At 45.0% G+C, this 21,208-nt stretch overlaps 1 pseudogene; it reads right to left on the bottom strand.

The window, feature by feature from the left end:
• Positions 1 to 20,723: 20,723 nt before the first annotated feature.
• On the bottom strand, positions 20,724 to 20,929 carry LOC119974046 (annotated as a pseudogene).
• Between the last annotated feature and the right edge of the window lie 279 nt (positions 20,930 to 21,208).

The raw sequence follows: 21,208 nt of genomic DNA, 5'->3' as shown, positions 1-21,208 counted from the left end.
GGGCCGTGTTTAATCGGATTAAGGCTGCCTTCTTTAAAAAGTGGGTGAAGTTTGGGGTACTGTACCCAACTCGCCTGTGGGTGACCTTTCAGAAGTGAGAGTATTATTTGGACATATCGGAGGAGACTATGGAATTTATGAAGGACAATGGACTGCGAACAGTGTGAGAACATTGAACTCTGGAGGACTTTTGTGTGCTCTTTGAAGTATTTGGTGTTGGGTTGTTGGGGGTAGGTTTTCACAGCAGAGCAATGATGGTGAGTGTGCCTTTTGTTACTCTTCAGGGATGGATGGTCAGGTGGGTTGTGGGGGAGGGGAACTGGAAGGAGGAAGGGCGGTTGGAAGCCTTCGGCGGGGGCCATCATGCTAGCAGAGTGGGCTAGTTAACGGGAGCGAAGTGAGGGGTTGCTAGGAGGTACGTCTGGGGGGAGATGGGTGTTTTTTTTGTTTGAGGGTGGGGAGGGAGGGGGTGGGTTACTGACAAGTGTGTGGTTGGAGTGGCGCAGTTGGGAAAGGTTTGAAGGCGGTGGACATCCGAAAGCAGGACTGGAAGATTGTGTGACGCGGGCCAGGGGCTGGCATTGAGGGATAGATTATTGTCGTTGCACCACTCCACTAGGTTCTCTATCTCCCTCCTGTATTCTGACTCGTCGTTGTTCGTGATCTGACCCGCTATGGTCGTGTAGTCAGCAAACCTGTAGATGGAAATCATAGAAATCATCAAATTTACAGTGCAACAGGAGGCCATTTGGAAAGCCAACCCTATACCCATAACCCTGTAATCTAGTCACCTCACCCAACCTTTTTGGACACTAAGGGCAATTTATCATCGCCAGTCCACCTAACCTGCACATCTTTGGACTGTGGAAGGAAATCGGAGAACCCGGAGAAAACCCACGCAGACAGAGGGAGAACGTGCAAACTCCACACAGACAGTGACCCAAGCTGGGAATCGAACCTGGGACACTGGACCTGTGAAGCAACTGTGCTAACCACTGTGCTACCATGCTACCCTATGTGTTGGAGTTGGAACCAATAGCTTACCCCTTACTCTTAAGCTATGACCACTAGTTCTGGATGTCCCCAACATTGGAAACATTCTTCCCATATCTAGCCTGTCCAGTCCCATCAGGATTCTCGCTGTGAAGGCCAGCATGCCATAAGCTTTCCTCACTGCCTGCTATACCTGCATGCCACAACCTTCAGTGATTGTTCCACCATGGCCATGCCCAGGTTTCCTTGCACTTCCCCTTTTCCCAAACTGCCACCATTCAGATGATAATCTGCCTTCCAATTTTTTGCCACCAAAGTGGATAACCTCATATTTATCCACATTATATGGTATTTGCCAAGTATTTGCCCACTCAGCCAGCCTGTCAGGTCACCCTGTAGCCCCTTTGCATCCTCCTCACATCACACACTGCCACCCAGCTTAGGATCTTCCGCAAATTTGAAGATATTGCATGCAATTCCTTCATCCAAATCATTAATGTATATTGTGAACAGCTAGGGTCCCTTCACTGAACCTTCTGGTACCCCACTAGTCACTGCCTGCCACTCTGAAAATGACCCATTTATTCCCACTCTCTGCTTCCTGTCTGCCAACCAGTTCCCTAGCCATGTCAATTCATTACCCCCAGTACCATGAGTTTTAATTTTACTCACTGATCTCTTGTATGGGACCTTGTCCAAAGCCTTTTGAAAATCCAGATACACAACATCCACTGGTTCACCCTTGTCCACTCTACTGGCCACATCCTCAAAAAAATTCCAGAAGATTTGTAAAGCATTCCCTTTAGTGAATCCATGCTGACTATCCCCACTTTTTAAATGCTCAGTTATTTCATCCTGAATAATTGACTCCAATATTTTCCCCACCACCGATATCAGGTTAACTGATCTATAATTCCCTCTTTTCTTTCTCCCTCCTTTTTTAAAAAGTGGGGTTACATTAGTTACACTCCAATCTATTGGAACTCTTCTAGAGTTTATAGAATATTGGGAAATGATCACCAATGCATCCACTATTTCTTAGGGCCACTTCCTTAAGTACTCTCGGATACAGAGCATCAGGCCCTGGGGACTTATTAAGTTTTAATCCCATCAATTTCCCAATACAATTTCCTGACTGATGCGCATTTCCTTCAGTTCCTCCTTCACGCTAGACCCTGTGTCCCCTAGTATTTCCGGAAAGTTATTTGTGTCCTCCTTAGTGAAGACAGATTCAAAGTAATTCTTCAACTGGTCTGCCATCTCTTTGTTGTCCATTATCAATTCACCGGATTCTAACTGTAAGAGACCTACATTTGTCTTCACCAGTCTTTTTCTCTTCACATATCTGTAGAAGCTTTTGCAGTCAGCTTTTATGTTTTCTGCAAGCTTACTCTCGTATTCTGTTTTCACCTTCCGAATTAAACCCATTGTCCACCTCTGCTGAGTTTCAAATTTCTCCCAGACTCAGGCTTGCTGGTTTTACTGGCCAATTTATATGCCAATCTTTGGCTTTAACTGTTTCCCTGGTTTCCTTTGTTAGCTATGGTTGAGCCACCTTCCTCGTCTTACTCTTTGTAGAGATCTACCATGCGGATCTAGTGAAGTCTCGCAACACTAAAACTCAGTAGAAATTTGAGTTACACTTCTCGGATGCAAATAAGAATCTTTTATTGCCTCGACTTGATTACAATTGAGGGAAACTTAAATCTATTCTCAATAAAGTCCGGCGAGCAAAAGCACTTAAAGAGAAGTAACTTATACACAATTTAACTTTCAAAATAATACAAAAATGATTTCTTGCTTACAGCAAAACAACTTGCATGAAATTCAAGAGTTAGAATGTAAAAGTGAAAATAGAGATAGCGAATAGTCAGATCAAAGTATAGAGTACGTGGTACATAGTATATGGCTGTACGGACCATCATGTTTAAGGAGAATTTTATCAGTCTGAAGCCATCTGTCGACACCTCTATGTTGTCCTAATTGGTTTGGGTGAGAATCAAATACATTTGATTCGATGGTTAACTGTCAATCCTCAATGTGCAACATAAGTTCTGAATGTTTCATGTTTGAATATATGTGTGTGCTATGGAATGTGATTTTGTGCTATTATCAAGACTGGTTTTTACTGGTTTCCTGCTGATTTTGCTTTATCCATATTCTGGAAAATGGTACCTTCATATTACTAGGGTGCTTACCTCAATCTTGATCTCGATTACTGGTATAGCTTATTTCTTAATGTCAAACTGACTTTGAAAATCTGTTTATTAGACCAATAACTTGTTCATTTTGTCAGCAGAAATGTTGTTTTAATCTACAATTAGTTTATGCTTGTGTCAGGCTTTTGTGCTTCTGTTGAAGTTATGTGTTTTCTCATGGCCTGACGTTATGAGTACTGAAATCCTTATTTTAAAATGAGTATTAAAACTGGGCTTTAATATTTACATTAAAATAGCCTTTTTACCTAACAGAAAATAGTTGATTACTATCAATCTTGCACCAGACAGGGATGCATAATTTGTCCTCACACATGTCCCACACTCCTCCCAGTTCATTGTCCCTCATAAATTCCATTGCCTCCTCTGGCGTGTTGAAATAATACTCTTGCTTCTGAAAAGTCACCCAAAGGCTGGTCAGATACAGTACTCCAAACTTCACCCCCTTTTTAAAGAGGACAGCCTTAAGCCGGTTAAACCCGGCCCTCCTCTTCGCCAGCTCCACACCTAAGTCCTGGTACACTCACAGCTCGTTCCCTTCCCAGGTACATTTCCTGGTCTGCTTCGCCCATTGAAGGATCTTCTCCTTGTCCAGAAAGCGGTGCAACTGCACCACCATCACCCTCGGTGGCTTGTCCGCCTGCAGCATCCTCCTCAGTGCCCTGTGCACCCAGTCCACCTCCAGGGGCCGATCAAAGGCCCCCTCCCCCATCAACGTTTCCAATATCTTTGCCACACCTTCAATGCCTTCAGGCATCCTAAAAATCCTTAGGTTTTGCCTTCTGGAACGATTCTCCAAATCGTCCACCTTCTCCCTTAGCTTTCTCCGGCTCTCCCGCATCACTCCCATCTCAGCCACCAACAAGGCCAACTGTTCCTCATGCTCCCCCACTGCCGCCTCCACATTCTAGGACACTGGCCTGGGATTCCAGCCTCTGCTCTACTCACTCAATCCCAGATCTTAGCGGTTCTACCACCTTGGCTAGATCTTCCAGTGTCTCTTTCCGCTGCTGCCAAAAATAATCATTCAGGAACTCCAGCAACTGCTCCGTCAACCACTGAGCAGGCAATAAAGCCTCCTTGCCCTCCGCCATCTTTCCCTGACGTGCACCAAGACAACTCCCCTTCTCCAACAGTGCTTTCTTTCTCGGCCGCTGATCCATGCACCAGCCATACCAGAGTTACAGTAATATTAAACAGTAAGGCGAACCTCTGAGGGAGAGGTTGCAGGAAAATACTTCTCATAAAAATGAAACGCACTCTACCATACATTACAGTCTTTGAATGATGCCATTGCTGATCTGCCAGCAAAGCTTGAAACTATTGGAGGGGTTAGCTGCTTTTATGTTATTCAAAACAAATTCCTCAGTATGTCAACTTGGAGTTATATGTCCAGTGGTTATGTCACACATAATTCTGAAAAAGAATCATATTGGACTTGAAACGTTCACTGTGTTCCTCTATCCACAGATGCTGCTGGACCTGCTGAGTTTTCCCAGAACTTTCTGTTTCTATTTTGGATCCCCAACATCCGCAGCATTTGGCTTTATTCAAGCACATAGAACATTTGTCTCTATCTCCTTCACAAAGCTGGGGAGTGACCTGCAGACAGATCAGTGTAGATTTTCAGCATTCCTTTAATTCCTGTTGTCACGGATAGGGATGGGGTCAATTTAAAACAGCCCTTGTTCCCTGCTCTCTACCCATCCATAAACAGAAAGCTGTTTTTTAATTCTGACTTCCCTTTTTATAAATGGCGGCGTATTTTCCACAATTGTTCAATTTCTTCCAACCCTCTATAAATAATTGCATGGCAAATTCTAGGTAGGATTAAATAAAGAGGTATGCTTTAGGCAGGATTAAATAAAAAGGTGTGCTTTATTTGTGTGCCCACACACACACACAGACACGCACACACACGAGAGGGGTCCACCCATTTTGTACTCCCTCAATAAATGGGAAATAAGGATAAAGGAAGAGGGTTCAGGGCAAGACAACAGTAAAATACAAATTGGGGATTTACATAATAATAATCTTTATTGCCATAAGTAGGCTTACAACACTGCAATGAAGTTACTGTGAAAAGCTCCTCGTCGCCACATTCCAGCACTTGTACGGGTACACGGAGGGAGAATTCGGAATGTCCAAATTACCTCACAGCACATGTGTTCAGAGTCCAGAACCATAAGTCAACTGGAATGTTCCTTCCACAGGGAGGTTGACTGACTCTAGCATGATCCATCTTTCCAGAGTGAGACTTCCACAATGGGAGGAAGCATGTAGAGTGCATTAGTCCAGAGGCACAAGTTGCAAGATTGCAGCAGTTGACAGGTTTAATGAGGCCCAGAGTCCTTTCTGCTGCCACCGGCTTGATGGTAGGCAGCACAGGCTGTTGCCTGGAGTTCTGGTCACGTTGGAGTCATCGAGCTTTGCAGTACAGAAATAAACTCTTCAGGCCACCATGACTGTGCCAGCCATCAAGCACCTATCTATTCTAATTCCATTTTCCAACACTTGGTCAATAGCCTTGTGTGCTATGGCAATTTAAGTGTTCATCCAAATGTTTCATAAATGGACTTGCAAAATCCTACCAACTGTTCTGGCTTGAGACAATTCACACCTCTTTAACCTGTGATTATCCCTCTCTCTGGATCTGTAATGATTTGATTACCTGCAAATGCTCGCATTCTAAGCATTGTCCAGCATCTCTGACTTTGTCAAATGTTTCTGGAACATACCTCTCCATTCACCTAAGGAAGGAGCTGCGCTCCGAAAGCTCATGTTTGAAACAAACCTGTTGGACTTTAACCTGGTGTTGTAAGACTTCTTACTGTGCTCACCCCAGTCCAATGCCGGCATCTCCACTTCATAAATGTTGTGAGGGTTCCCTATTCAGGCAGTGAGTTCCAGATTCCGACCACCCTCTGGGTGAAAAGCCTTTTCCTCAAATCCCTTCTGAGTCTCCAGCCCCTGACCTTAAACCTATGCCCCCCCCCCCCCCCCCCCCCATTATTGGTCTCTCTGCTAAGGGGAAAGATCTTTTCCCATCTACCGCATTTATAACCCTCATAATTTTGTACGCCTCGATCAGGTCCCTCCTCAGCCTTCACTGCTCAAAGGAGAACAACCCAAGCCTAACCAGCCTCTCTTCATAGCTGAAGCCCTCCAGCCCAAACAAAATCCTGGTGACTCTCCTCAGCGCCCCTTCGAGTGCTATCACAGCTTTCCTCTATTGTGGAAACCAGAGCTGCACCAGTATTCTAGCTATGGCAGTGGAGAGCATTGGACCTGCGAGGGGCATGCTTTCAGGACAGGATGAAAAAGAGCACGGGGTTCGAGGCCTTCAACTACCTTCAGGCAGCAGAGAGCATCGGGCCTGCGACCATGTTCAGATAGTGCTCTGAGTTTGAAAAATAAAATCAACAGTGACATTACAGGAAGGCGGTAAGCTGATTCATTGGTGAGAAACTGATATTGGGGACATTATCTAAATAGCTGAAGCCATAAAATATGTATTATTTGTTGGAAAAAGTATTTCTAAATTACTTCTTTTCTAAAGCATAAATTTTACATTTAACGCATGGCAAGTGAAGACATACAAGTGGAATGTGTAGCCTGTCACACGTGGGGAGTCTTGGATTTTACTAGTGCCCTGGATGATCACATGTGTAGGAAGTGCTCCCAGCTGCAGAAACTGGAGCTCTGGGTTTCGGAGCTTGAGTAGTGGCTGGAGATACTGTAGCACATCTGCGAGGCTGAGTGGATAGTACATTTAGAGAAGTGGTCACACCGCAGCCCAAGGAACAAGAGGAAAAAAGGAAAAGGGTGACCACCAGGCAGTCCAGGAAGGACAGGCAGATAGTGCAGGAGTCCCCTGGGGTCCTACTCACAAATCGGTATTCAATTTTGGAAGCTGATGAGGGCGCTGGTACCTCAGAGGAGTGCAGCCAGAGCCAAACTTCTGGCACCACAAGCCGGGGATTCATTAGGCAAGGATTGCAGACAGGCGTTTCTGCGGCTGGTGTGTTGCCCGCCTGGTGCCAGGGTCAGGGATGTCACTGAACCGCTGCAGGGTATCCTAACAGTGGAGGGTGAAAAGTCAGAGATTGTGGTACATGTTGGTAACAGGGACATACATAGAATGCAGGATGAGCTCTTGCATCAAGAATTCAGGGGGCTGGGCAGTAAATAAAAAGCAGGACCTGTAAGGTTGTAATCTCTAGATTATTCCTGGTGCCATGTGCTAGTGAGTATAGAAATAGAAAAATTGGGCAGATGAATGTGTGGCTCAAGAGTTGGTGCTGGAGGAAGGGTCTTAGATTCCTGGATAACTGGGACCATTTCTGGGGGAGGTGGGACTTGTACAAGATGAATGGTCTGCACCTGAACCACATTGGGATCAACATCCTTGCAGGTAGGTTTGCTAGTGCTGTTGGGAGTAGTTTTGACTAGTTTGGCAGGGAGAGGGGACACAGATGACGAGCAAAATAGAGACACATCATGCTGGCAAAGGAACCATGTCAGAGCGAGTTCAGACATGTTGAATGGCAGCACGGTAGCATGGGGGGCAGCATGGTAGCATGGTGGTTAGCATAAATGCTTTACAGCTCCAGGGTCCCAGGTTCGATTCCCGGCTGGGTCACTGTCTGTGCGGAGTCTGCACGTCCTCCCCGTGTGTGCGTGGGTTTCCTCCGGGTGCTCCGGTTTCCTCCCACAGTCCAAAGATGTGCAGGTTAGGTGGATTGGCCATGCTAAATTGCCCGTAGTGTCCTAAAAAGTAAGGTTAAGGGGAGCGGGGGGTTGTTGGGTTACGGGTATAGGGTGGATACGTGGGTTTGGGTAGGGTGATCATTGCTCAGCACAACATCGAGGGCCGAAGGGCCTGTTCTGTGCTGTACTGTTCTGTGTTCTGTGTTCTGAATGTCAAGAGAATAAGACAAAGCTGGATGGTCTTCACTTTAATGCTAGGAGTGTAATGATAAGACTGATGAGGATTGACACATGTAATTGTGACACTGTTGCCATCACAGAGAAGGGAACAACATGGTTAAGAACCCGCATGGCGGCACAGTGGTTAGCACTGCTGCCTTACAGTGCTAGGGATCGTGTTCAATTTGACTCTCTGTGTGGAGTTTGCACTTTCTCCCCATGTCTGCGTGGATTTCCGCCGGGTGCTCTGGTTTCCTCCCACAGTCCAAAGATGTGCAGGGTAGGTGGATTGGCCATATTAAATTGCTTTGTAGTGTCCAAGGATGTCCAGGTTAGGTGGAGTTACGGGGATAGGGTAGGACAGTAGGCCTAGGTAGGGTGCTCTTTCAGAGAGTCAGTGCAGATTTGATGGGCCAAATGGTCTCTTTCTGCGCTGTAGCAATTCTGTGGTTCGATGGAAGGGCAGGACTGGCAACTTAACATTCTGGGGTATCGGATCTTTAGGCGAGAGAGAGGAAGGTGTAAAAATGGAGGTGGGTTGCATTATTAATTAAGGAATCAATTATTGCATTGAGGAGTCATGATATCTTGAAGGGTCTTCAAACAAGGCTTCATGGGTCGGAATACAAAGGGGGAAGCCACATTACTGGGAGTGAATCATGGACTCATAAAGAATCAGGGGAGACAGAGGAGCAGATTTTTAGATACTGTATCGAGATGTGTAAGAAGAATGTGCGTAATTATACTAGGGGATTTCAACTCCCCCAACATAAATTGAAATAGTCATAAAGTAAAAGGTTTAGAGCGGGAACATTTCTTGAAATGTATTCAGGGGAGTTTTTTGTATCAATATGTAGAAGGCCCAACACGAGATGGAGCAGTGCTGGATCTGGTTCTGGGGAACAAAGGGGGAGGGGGAGGGGAACCTAAATTGTAGTCCCAGTATACAGGATGTTGAGAGTAGTGAGGTCAGGGATAGGGTTAAAAGTTCAAAAGAGGGCACTGGCAAGCAAGACGCTGGTTTGAAGTGTGTCTACTTCAACGCCAGGAGCATCCAGAATAAGGTGGGTGAGCTTGCAGCATGGGTTGGTACCTGGGATCTCGATGTTGTGGCGATTTCGGAGACATGGGTAGAGCAGGGACAGGAATGGTTGTTGCAGGTTCCAGGATTTAGATGTTTCTGTAAGAACAGAGAAGATGGTAAAAGAGGGGGGGGGGGGTGTGGCATTGTTAATCAAGGAAAGTATTACGGCGGTAGAAAGGACGTTTGAGGACTCGTCTACTGAGGTAGTATGGGCCGAGGTTAGGAACAGGAGAGGAGAGGTCACCCTGTTGGGAGTTGTCTATAGACCTCCGAATAGTTCCAGAGATGTAGAGGAAAGGATTACAAAGTTGATTCTTGACAGGAGCGAGAGTAACAGGGTAGTTGTTATGGGGGACTTTAACTTTCCAAACATTGACTAGAAATACTATAGTTTGAGTACTACAGATGGGTCAGTTTTTGTGCAGTGTGTGCAGGAGGGTTTTCTGACATAGTATGTAGACAGGCCAACAAGGGGCGAGGCCACATTGGATTTGGTACTGGGTAATGAACCCGGCCAGGTGTTAGATTTAGATGTAGGTGAGCACTTTGGTGATAGTGATCACAATTTGGTTATGTTTACTTTAGCAATGGGCAGGGATAGGTATATACCGCAAGGCAAGAATTATGGCTGGGGGAAAGGCAATTATGATGCTATTCGGCATGATTTAGGATGTATACGATGGGGAAGGAAACTGCAGGGGATGGGTACAATCAAAATGTGGAGCTTTTTCAAGGAACAGCTACTGCGTGTCCTTGATAAGTATGTACCTGTCAGGCAGGGAGTAAGTTGTCGAGCAAGGGAACCGTGGTTTACTAAGGAAGTTGAAGCACTTGTTAAGAGGAAGAAGAAGGCTTATGTTAGGATGAGACATGAAGGCTCAGTTAGGGCACTTGAGAGTTACAAGTTAGCCAGGAAGGACCTAAAGGGACAGTTAAGAAGAGCGAGGAGAGGACACGAAAAGTCGTTGGCGGATAGGATCAAGTAAAACCTAAGGCTTTCTATAGGTATATCAGGAACAAAAGAATAACTAGAGTAAGATTAGGGCCAATCAAGGATAGTAGTGGAAAGTTGTGTGTGGAATCAGAGGAGATAGGGGAAGCGTTAAATGGATATTTTTCATCAGTGTTTACACTGGAGAAAGACAATGTTGTCGAGAAGAATACTCAGGTTCAGTCGACCAGGCTAGATGGAATTGAGGTTCACAAGGAGGAGTAGTTAGCAATTTTGGAAAGTGTAAAAATAGATAAGTTCCCTGGGCCAGAGGGGATTTATCCTAGGATTCTCTGGGAAGCCAGGGAGGAGATTGCAGAGCCTTTGTCCTTGATCTTTATGTCATCTTTGTCGACAGGAATAGTGCCGGAAGACTGGAGGATAGCAAATGTTGTCCCCTTGTTCAAGAAGGGGAGTAGAGACAACCCTGGTAATTATAGACCTGTGAGCCTTACTTCGGTTGTGGGTAAAATGTTGGAAAAGGTTATAAGAGATAGGGTTTATAATCATCTTGAAAAGAACAAGTTGATTAGCGATAGTCAACACGGTTTTGTGAAGGGTAGGCCATGCCTCACAAACCTTATTGAGTTTTTTGAGAAGGTGACCAAACAGGTGGATGAGGGTAAAGCGGTTGATGTGGTGTATATGGATTTCAGTAAGGCGTTTGATAAGGTTCCACACGGTAGGCTATTGCAGAAAATAAGGAAGTATGGGATTGAAGGTGATTTAGTGGTTTGGATCAGTAATTGGCTAGTTGAAAGAAGACAGAGGGTGGTGGTTGATGGCAAATGTTCATCCTGGAGTTCAGTTACTAGTGGTGTACTGCAAGGATCTGTTTTAGGGCCACTGCTGTTTGTCATTTTTATAAATGACCTGGAAGAGGGTGTAGAAGGATGGGTTAGTAAATTTTCAGATGACACGAAGGTTGGTGGAGTTGTGGATAGTGCTGAAGGATGTTATAGGATACAGAGGGACATAGATAAGCTGCAGAGCTGGGCTGAGAGGTGGCAGATGGAGTTTAAGGCGGAAAAGTGTGAGGTGGTTCACTTTGGAAGGAGTAACAGGAATGCAGAGTACTGGGCTAATGGCAAGATTCTTGGTAGTGTAGATGAACAGAGAGATCTCGCCATCCAGGTACATAAATCCCTGAAAGTTGCCACCCAGGTTAATAGGGCTGTTAAGAAGGCATATGGTGTGCTAGCCTTTATCAGTAGGGGGATTGAGTTTCGGAGCCACAAGGTCATGCTGCAGCTGTACATAACTCTGGTGCGGCCGCTCCTGGAGTACTGTGTGCAGTTCTGGTCACCACATTATAGGAAGGATGTGGAAGCTTTGGAAAGGGTTCAGAGGAGATTTACTAGGATGTTGCCTAGTATGGAGGGAAGGTCTTACGAGGAAAGGCTCAGGGACTTGAGGTTGTTTTCGTTAGAGAGGAGAAGGCTGAGAGGTGACTTAATAGAGACATATAAGATAGTCAGAGGGTTAGATAGGGTGGACAGTGAGAGTCTCTTTCCTCGGATGGTGATGATCAACACGAGGGGACATAGCTTTAAATTGAGGGGTAGTAGATATAGGACAGATGTCAGAGGCAGTTTCTTTACTCAGAGAGTAGTAGGGGTGTGGAACGCCCTGCGAGTAGTAGACTCGCCAACTTTAAGGGCATTTAAGTGGTCGCTGGATAGAAATATGGATGAAAATGGAATAGTGTAGGTCAGATAGGCTTCAGATAGTTTCACAGGTCGGCGCAACATCGAGGGCCGAAGGGTCCATACTGCGCTGTAATGTTCTATCTTCTATGTTCTAAAGCTGGACAAGTGCTCAATGTGGCAGTGGGGAGCATTCTAGTGATAGGTACCACAACACGGAACAATTCAAGTTTGTATGGACAGGGAAAGATGACCTGCAAAAGATGTTTTGGATTGGGGCAAGACAGATTTTACTAAAATAAGGCAGGATCTGGCCAAAGTTCATTGGGAAAAGCTTCTTGCGGAAAAATCTGCAACGGAGCAGTGGAGGGCATTCAAAAAGCAAATGAGAAGAGGACAAGTACATCATGTTCCCTGAAGGGGAAAATGTAGGACTAATAACGTCAAGGAAGCCTGGATGTCCAGGACAATCCAGGGCTAGATAAGGAGGAAGAGAAAGGCTTTTGGCAAGTCCAAAAGGAGCAATCCAACTGCGACTCTAGAGAAATATAGCAAGTGCAAGAGGGAACTAAAAAAAGCCATTGGAAGAGCAAAAAGGGGTCATGAAAACGGACTCGTAAATAAGATTAGGGTGAACCCAAAGATAATCCATAAATATATTAAGGGGCAGAGGTTAAGTAGGGAAAGAGTAGGGTCCATTAGAGACCAAGGGGGCAATCTGTGTGTGAACCCGCAGGGTGTTAAATGAATACTTCTCATTGGTCTTTGCTCAGGAGAAGGAGGATGTCGGTATAGAATTCAGGAATGGGACTGTGAGGACCTTAAGCAGTTTGACACGGGAAGTATGGGCTTATAGAAAACCCCCCAGGCCTGGATGAATTGCATCCCAGGCTGCTGTGGGGGGCGAGGCAGGAAATTCAAGGGGCTCTGATGGAAGTTTTTAATTCCTCTCTGGCCATGGGGGAAGTTCCAGAGGACTGGAGAACAGCTAATGTTGTTCCACTTTCAAGAAGGGTGGTAGAAATAAACCAGGAAATTCCAAACCAGCGAGTCTCACGACAGTGGTAGGAAAACTATTGGAGAAAATTCTGAAAGAGAGTATTAATTTCCACTTGGAAAGGCATGGGTTAATTAGGGGTAATCAGCATGGCTTTGTCAGAGGGAGGTCATGCCTGACAAATTTGATGGAATTGTTTTGATGAAGTGACTGATTGTGTGAATCAAGGAATTGCAGTTGATGTAGTTTATTTGGATTATAGCAAAACCTTTGACAAGATTCCACATGGGAGACTGATTGAGAAGGTTGAAGAACATGGAATTCAAGGAAACTTGTTGGGGTGGATCTGAAACTGGCTTAGTAATTGGAAACAAAGGATGGTTGTAGAAGGTTGTTTGAGTAACAGGATGCTGGTGTCAGCGACATAGCACAGGGATCAGGGCTGGGTCCCTTATTGTTTGTTATGTATGTAAATGATATCAACACAAACGTGGACGGAATACAGGTAGCTTACCAATGGCATCAGTGTTGTTTAAACTTTTGTACTTTATCAATTCTGGGGCCTGGTGCTGCAGAGCATGTACATCTGGACAAAGGTAGATGAGCCCCAGTGTGATGTTGAGGACTTTTCAATGCCTATTGTGACAGATACTGAAATAACTACTCAAGAAATACCAGCTACTGAAAGGAATGAAGATGCTTCTGAAATTGCAAGTAGCTGAGTTCAAGAACACTAAATTCTACCTAAAAAGACTAAACGTCCACCATAGAGACTGTCCTATTAAATTGTGTATATGTACAGAGATAACATCAGGAGATCTGTTTTATAAATGTTCATCCTTGTCTTTGCACCAATAAAGTAAAGCAGGGAGAGGTGTTATGTATCTGGGAATACATTCTTGCTGGTTCTGCGTCACGTGATGTCTAGTGACGTCGGCAGAGTGTTTGTGTGTGCTTTGAGCAGGTCGCCATCTTGATTGTCTGAGCAACAGCCTTAATAAACCTCTCATCGTGTTTTACAAGGATCCAGGGTGAAATTATCCGCTCCCGCAATAAATCGGGAAGGCCATCGTGAACTTGGCCGAGTTTCATGACGACCTCGGAGGCCGCTCCTTGCACCTAATTCACCCCCACCTGGGGGGTGCGGCGCTCCGTAAATCTCGGCCGGCGTGCCTTGACGCTTGCGTCAAGGCGGCGCGCTGAGAATGACGCGACGGCGGCGCCTATGTGACGTCAGTCGCGCATGCGCAGGTTGGCCGACTCCAACCCGCGCATGCGAGGCTGACATCACGACAGCTGACGGCTCCAACCCGCGCATGCGCGGTTGACGTCACGATGGCTGACGGCTCCAACCCGCGCATGCGCGGTTGCTGTCTTCCCCTCCGCTGCCCCGCAAGACATGGTGGCTTGATCGTGCGGGGCGGTGGAGGGGAAAGAGTGCGTCGCTTTGAGATGCCGGCCCGATGATCGGTGGGCACCGATCGCGGGCCAGTCCCCTTCCGAGCACGGCAGTGGTGCTCACTCCTCTCTCCGCTCCCCACAAGCTTCAAACTAGCATTTGGCGCCCATGTTCACGACGGCAGCGACCAGGTGTGGTTCTCCGGGCCATCCGGGCCATCCGGGCCGGAGAATCGCCAGTTGCCGTGAAAAACGGCGAGCGGCGATTCTTCCGAGCGGGGGGTGGGAGAATCGCGGGGGCGCCAAGGGGGCGTGTCGTGAGTCACCCGGCCCTCCCGCGATTCTCCCACCCGGCGTGGGGAGCGGAGAATTCTGCCCCTAGAGTGTGGGAACCATCATTCCTTTGTCCACAAAGAAATAGAACATCTACCCTGTCAGGCAGTTGCACCCCAAATCCTAACCACTCATCACCTCGGGTTCTGTTGCAGTTGACTTAAATTTATTCCCTCAGATTATTGACTTTTCATCATGAAACAGTTTCTAACACTACCAAATCACCTGCAAGCCTTCTCTGCTCCAATTTCTCCAGTTTCTGATATTTTCCCACAATCTAAGAAAGCGTTATTTTATGAGACATTACATATGTTGTGAAGGAAAGCCCTTAACATCAAATTATCTGCTAAAATTGTTCCCTTTTGAAATCGTCTTAGTTGGCCTGGTTAATGGTTGCCCAAGGGGGGCTAATATTACAGTTTAATATATAGACAGTTAACATGTAGTCAAATTAAAAATATAATTACAGAAAATTCTTGGCACCATTATATTAATATGCATTAACTTCAGTTGACAGCCTTAATAATTGATGGCTTTAATACATAAATTTAAAGTACAAAGGGTATTAAAGATGCCTATTTCAGTTATTCACCTTTTAATAAATCCATGTCAGAAGCCTTTATTGTTAATAGCTAGCAATAAGAATAATTGGTTCTAATAGAAATCACAGATGTGTGGTCTCTACTAACTGTACTTTTGGAATGTCTGGTGAATATGAAAAGCAAGTTAAACACAGTTTGTCTTAAATAATATAAAATTGTTTAAACAGTTACTAACTAAAGACAGTGGATCAACTCTGGCCTTCTTAATTATACTTTGAACTCCTAAAATTAAGGTGTTTAAATTATCCTTCCATCCACTGACTTTTGTAATCCGAGATTAATTAAGTGCTTGAAGGCTAAAGAGGGAGTAGGAAATCAAGGAGGCAGATGTGAAAAGAGGTCATTGCAAGACTAAGAGAACTGTTAATTGGAAAATTTGCTGAATTCTGCAGCTGATGAGCTCAGTTTTGAGATTTGTTCTAAGCAACAAAAATGGCGTTCTTAGCTTCACATTCAGAAATAAAATGTTGTCGCAATAATGACAGCTTGAAAAATTATCAGAAACTGGAGCTTAGAGACCAGGGCTGCCAAAGGATCAAATAGATAGAGGTCTGTAACTCGTAGGGGAATATTGGAAAGAAATGTGGGTTAATTTGATCTTTCTACAGGGAGTATTTAATCCCAGACTGCATGATTGGAATTGGAACTCCAAAGGTTTAGCTGCATGTAGAAATGCATTGAAGCATTCATATAGCTTTATAACGTTAATGTTTTCAGTACTTTGTTCACAGCTTAATTTTAAAATGTGATTGATAGATTGGGTGATACCTGAAAGCAGTGTTGCTTTCGTAGTACAGAACTGTCTGAAACACTATCACACCAGCTTACAAAAGATCATTGCTGCCCACGACTGTCATAATATACACCAGTATATCATGGTGCAGACACACACTGATGGACACACACAGGGACCAATCAACATGTACAAACTCCGCAGCCAATCACCAGCTAGAATACACACACTATAAAGGCAGAGGGCACCACGGTTACCGCTCATTCTGGGTGCTGCCTCTGAGTGTAACAAGAACTCATCCAGCCCAGCACAGACTCACACCATGTGCTGACAAAATCAATTGGTTCGGACAAGGCTTAGGTCTCTAGTTTAAGTTAGCATCATTTAGACCCACAGTCATCGTGTGTTAGTCAGTTAGAAGTAGTTAATAAAATTGAGTTGAACCTTCATCAGTGTTGGAAGTCTCTGTTCATCTCTCAAGTCTACACTAGCCAACACTTCAGCGACAAGGTCTCCCATTAATAGTGTCATCTAACTATCATCTAACTCTTGGTGACACTATTGTTTGAATTTTACATAACGTGTTTTACACAGAATCAATTGAAATAGCTTCAAAAAGTTTGAAAGCTATTGAATGAAAATCACATAAAGTCCTCAATGTACAGAGCAAGTCTGTGGGGTGCAAGGTTAGACCAATGAACACTAAAAGACACGTTGTTTGCTATAAAGGACAATGTTGCTGTAATAATTTGGTGGGCTATGGGAAAAAGGGCAGCGGAATGGGACAAATTGGAAACCTCGAGCAAAGAGTTGGCACAATTATAATGGGCCAAATGGTGTGCTTCAATAATGTATTATTCTATGATTGAAATTGTAGGTAGTTAAAAGCTTACATGTTGTTATAAGTGGTGAGTTGAACCTGATGGGGCTGTTCATGCCAGATGTCACAAAGAATGCTTTTACGTTTAAGAAGACCAGTGAAAAAAAAATTAAAAGCAAAATTTGGCTGAAAAATAAAACTAGAAAATACTGGATGCACTAACAGATCATGTAGCATCAATGGAATCATGTACATACCATTTTGTTAGGGGAATGCACAGAATTTATTTTCCTTTACAGACCTTTAGTTGTGTTACCTTTGTTAACTTTATGTTGTGTATGATTGATTCTTTCTAAATCAAATTTGAAGGGGAACTTGTGAGGTCTAAAGATATACATTTCGGTAGAAAGCCAAGAATCATTATAATGGTGTCTAAATCCATGATGTATTTGGCAATTAGAGTTTTATCCAGTTGGGTGAAAGCAAGGACTAACTTGTAGTTTGGTGAAGCCAGCCCTTAGCAATTTTTCAGAAGAATCCTGAAATGTTGGATCTAGCTGTATAGCTTTTTTCTTTGGCTTTGCTTCATCGTCAATGATTCACATCACTGCTCATTTGTTGTGAGTCTTCAAGTTCCAGTACAGGCCTATTCATGCAAGTCATTGGGTGGGATTTTCTGGCCCTTCCCACCAGCATGATCTTCGAGTCCTGCCGAAGGCAACCTTCTCCTCCCCCACCCTCCACAATAGGTTCCCTGGCAGTGCAGCTGGGGAACAATGCAAATGGCCATTGACTTCAGAGGGACCAGAAGATCCCGCTGGTGGTCAAAAGGGAGCTGCTTCAGGTATTCGAAAATCTGCCGTGGGAGGACCAGAAACCCCCAGCCATTATCACTTGCTATGGGGCCATTGTAGGTCATCATTTAGGAGATGTGATGGCGCAGTAACGTCATCACTGGACCAGTAATCCAGAGACTCATCGTAGTGCTCTAGAACCCGTGTTTGAATCCCACGATGGCTGATGGTGGAATTTGAAATTAATAAAAAAACGACCTGGAATTAAAAGTCTAATAATAACCATGAAACTATTGTTGTAAAAATCCATCTGGTTCACTAATGTCCTTTAGGGAGGAAATCTATTGTCCTTTATTTAGTTTTGCCCACATGTGACTCAAGATCAGATCACCCAACAATGTGGTTGACACTTAAATGCCCATTGAACAGCAGCACAGTGGTTAGCACTGTTGCTTCATAGCTCCAGGGTCTCCGTTCGATTCCGGCTTGGGTCACTGTCTATGTGGAGTCTGCATATTCTCCCTGTATCTGCATGGGTTTCCTCCGGGTGCTCCGGTTTCATCCCACACATCCCGAAAGAGGTGCTGTTAGGTAATTTGGACATTCTGAATTCTCCCTCTGTGTAACTGAACAGGCGCCAGAATGTGGCGACTAGGGAATTTTCACAGTAACTTCATTGCAGTGTTAATGTAAGTCTACTTGGACAATAAAGATTATTATTATTATAAACACAACTCAGTTCAGGGGCAGTTCAGAATGGGCAATAAATGCTGGCTTACCCAGCAATGCCCACATCTCATGAATTAATTTTAGAAAATTCACTGGAGCAGGAGCTACTGCTGCATTGTAGATGCTCTTTCCTGTGATGGTGTTTTTCTTCTGAGGGCATAGACCAGGATTCTCTGTTTCAGAGACTAAGTGCTAATGCTGGGGCTGAATCACCTGAATTCTATGGCCTAGGATGTCCTAATGGGCTAGCGCTAGCATCATGGGGAACTAGTGCAATTCCAATGAATGCTGGCATGTGATTCGCCAGGTCGGCATTGTCACTTGATAGACTGACAAGCAGGGGCTGCATATAGGCACTCCACTCCTCACACACCCTCATCCCAGCCAAGATGGCACTGGCTGCTCTGCAGCACGACCATCCCATTGATGGGTCGGCTGGGGCCAGAAGGTACCTAAGGGGGAGGCACCCACACGACCAGTGGTGCTCAGTTCACAATGGGCAGTCAGCGGCATGCACAGCCACATAGCTGCCTTGCAGGCTGCAGCAATGGTGGTCCGTGCCCGTCAAACCCCGACCCCACGACCCAACTCCTAGCCACCTCCCGCTACGAACCTCGGCCCAGGCAGAAGCCCCCGGCCAGCGGCATAAACTGTCAGCACTCTATAGCGATGTTGGACACTTTTCGTACCCCTCTCAGCGCCTGTTTTCTGATTTTTAATACGATTAGTGAACCTTGCCATTGGTAATTCCTCCTGTTGGAGGCAGAGGAATGCCGGGTCCCTTAATGATATACCAACATCGTCTAATGTACAATATGGTCAGCACGGTAACACAGTGATTAGCCAGGGCCCCAGGCTCGATTCCCGGCTTGGGTCACTATTTGCGCGGAGTCTGCACGTTCTCCCCATGTCTGCTTGGGTTTCCACCGGGTGCTCTGGTTTCCTCCCACAAGTCCCGAAAGATATGCTGTTAGGTGAATTGAACATTCTGAATTCTCCTTCTGTCTACCTGAACAGGTGCCGTAGTGTGGTAACTAGGGGATTTTCACAGTAACTTCATTGCTGTGTTAATGTAAGCTTACTTGTGACACTAATAAAGATTATTATTACTTGCATGCCCACATCGGCGTGCGGCGTGGAACATATTCACGCTACTGTCGAGGCACTGGAGCATAACATTCTGATGGGCGCTCGATGCTGGCCTCGATTTTCCGCTGACGTGTCATTCTCCACGTAATTGCGCTTCGCAATTCCGGAATCGCAGGACAGAGAATCGTGCCCATAATTCTTCAAACCTTCATACTCTATTCTGGAGATTTGAGTGCCAATCACTTTCATCACGTGCAGACTGTTCCCACTGTTGAAGTCAACCTGACATGAAATATCAGCACTATCAAGCTTTCTGAATAGTACATCTTTCGGTCAGTGACCATCACCAATCTACTGATGTGAACAAGCTATCATAGTCAATGTCACTTGGGCATTGCCATAATACCTTACTGAGTTAGAAAGATGCAGTACTTGTGTTGGGGATCTTTTTCGAGCATTGCACATGAATTGATTCCTGATTTCCATATGTAATCCAACTTTCAGCACCACACAATAGGCTACTCAGTGGACAGGCTTTATACATTCTTAACTATGTGACCATTGTGAATTTAGGGTTTTTCCATGCTCTGCATAGATTTTATGTTGAACAAATTTATTAGAAATTACTAAGTTATTCACAATGCTTAAGTATTTCCAATGCTAAATTTTGTTTGAATGTCAATCCTGTGAAGCATCTCGTGACATTTTACTCATTTCACAGCCCTACATGAATGGAAAATATGCTTGCAAATATGTAGGCTTTCCTTGAGGCTTGGCAATTATTTCTGCAAGACACCAGTGAGTTGGATTTTGCAATTCCAATAGCACACAAATGGAGATATTCGCCACAATTCATTGTTGTAATAATACCACAACTGCGGACATGTGCGTGATTCTGCTGAAAATCAGAAATGGCGAGAATGCGTTCAGTAACACCCTCTGCTGATAGTCCTGCTGACCTGTTTCGTTAAAGTGGCAGAAATCTATAGATCATGAACTGAGGATAATTACCTACAACCAATGTTTAATTCTATGTGTGTTTCTTTCGAGCTGGCATTATCTTGGGTAGTTTTTCTCAGTTCTTCTATTTTAATTCGTTTCCTAGATTTAGGCGTTGCTGGTGAGGCCAGCATTTATTTCCCATCCCTAGTTGTCCTTCAGAAGGTGGTGGTGAGCTGCCTTCTTGAACCGCTGCAGTCTCTGGGGTGTACGTACACCCACAGTGCTGTTGGGTAGGGACTTCCAGGATTTTGCCTCAGTGACAGCAAAGGAACAGCAATATATTTCCAAGTCAGGATGGGCAGTGACTTATAATAATAATCTTTATTGCCACAAGTAGGCTTACATTGACACCACAATGAAGTTGTTTTTTTATTACTTTATCTGAGTTACAAAGCCAGAGCTCAGAGTGTGGATAGGGGCGAACCCCTAATCCAGCTCCTGGCCTGCTCCAAAAACCAACCCAAATACAAATTGAATCCAATTCATGGTCCTCACAAGAGAGACACACCAGATCGGAGCCAAAATGCTGAGCAGATACTACACTTGACCTTAGCCAAAAGGCCAAGAAGCAATACTGACTTGGGCTTGGAGAGGAACCTCCAGGTGGTGGGATTCCCAGGTATCTGCTGTTCTTGTCCTAGATGGTAGTGGTCACCAGTCCCCCAGCCCTTGCTAGAAGCCCCCACCCTAAAATCGAGGTAGGCACCGATTTGACACCACATTGCAAATCACCGTCACCTCGACAGCGGCGTCAATGCAGTCCGGTACACATGTTCAGTAAACACCGTTTGCATGTCATTAGCGGGCGCGACCCGGTATTCTCTGGGGCCTCCAGGATGCTCCGCCTCTGAT

This window comes from Scyliorhinus canicula, chromosome 11, assembly GCF_902713615.1.
Source record: "Scyliorhinus canicula chromosome 11, sScyCan1.1, whole genome shotgun sequence".
Classification (NCBI taxonomy): domain Eukaryota; kingdom Metazoa; phylum Chordata; class Chondrichthyes; order Carcharhiniformes; family Scyliorhinidae; genus Scyliorhinus; species Scyliorhinus canicula.
The sequence above is the reverse complement of the archived record's forward strand: the minus strand, read 5'-3'. Positions and strand labels throughout refer to the sequence as shown.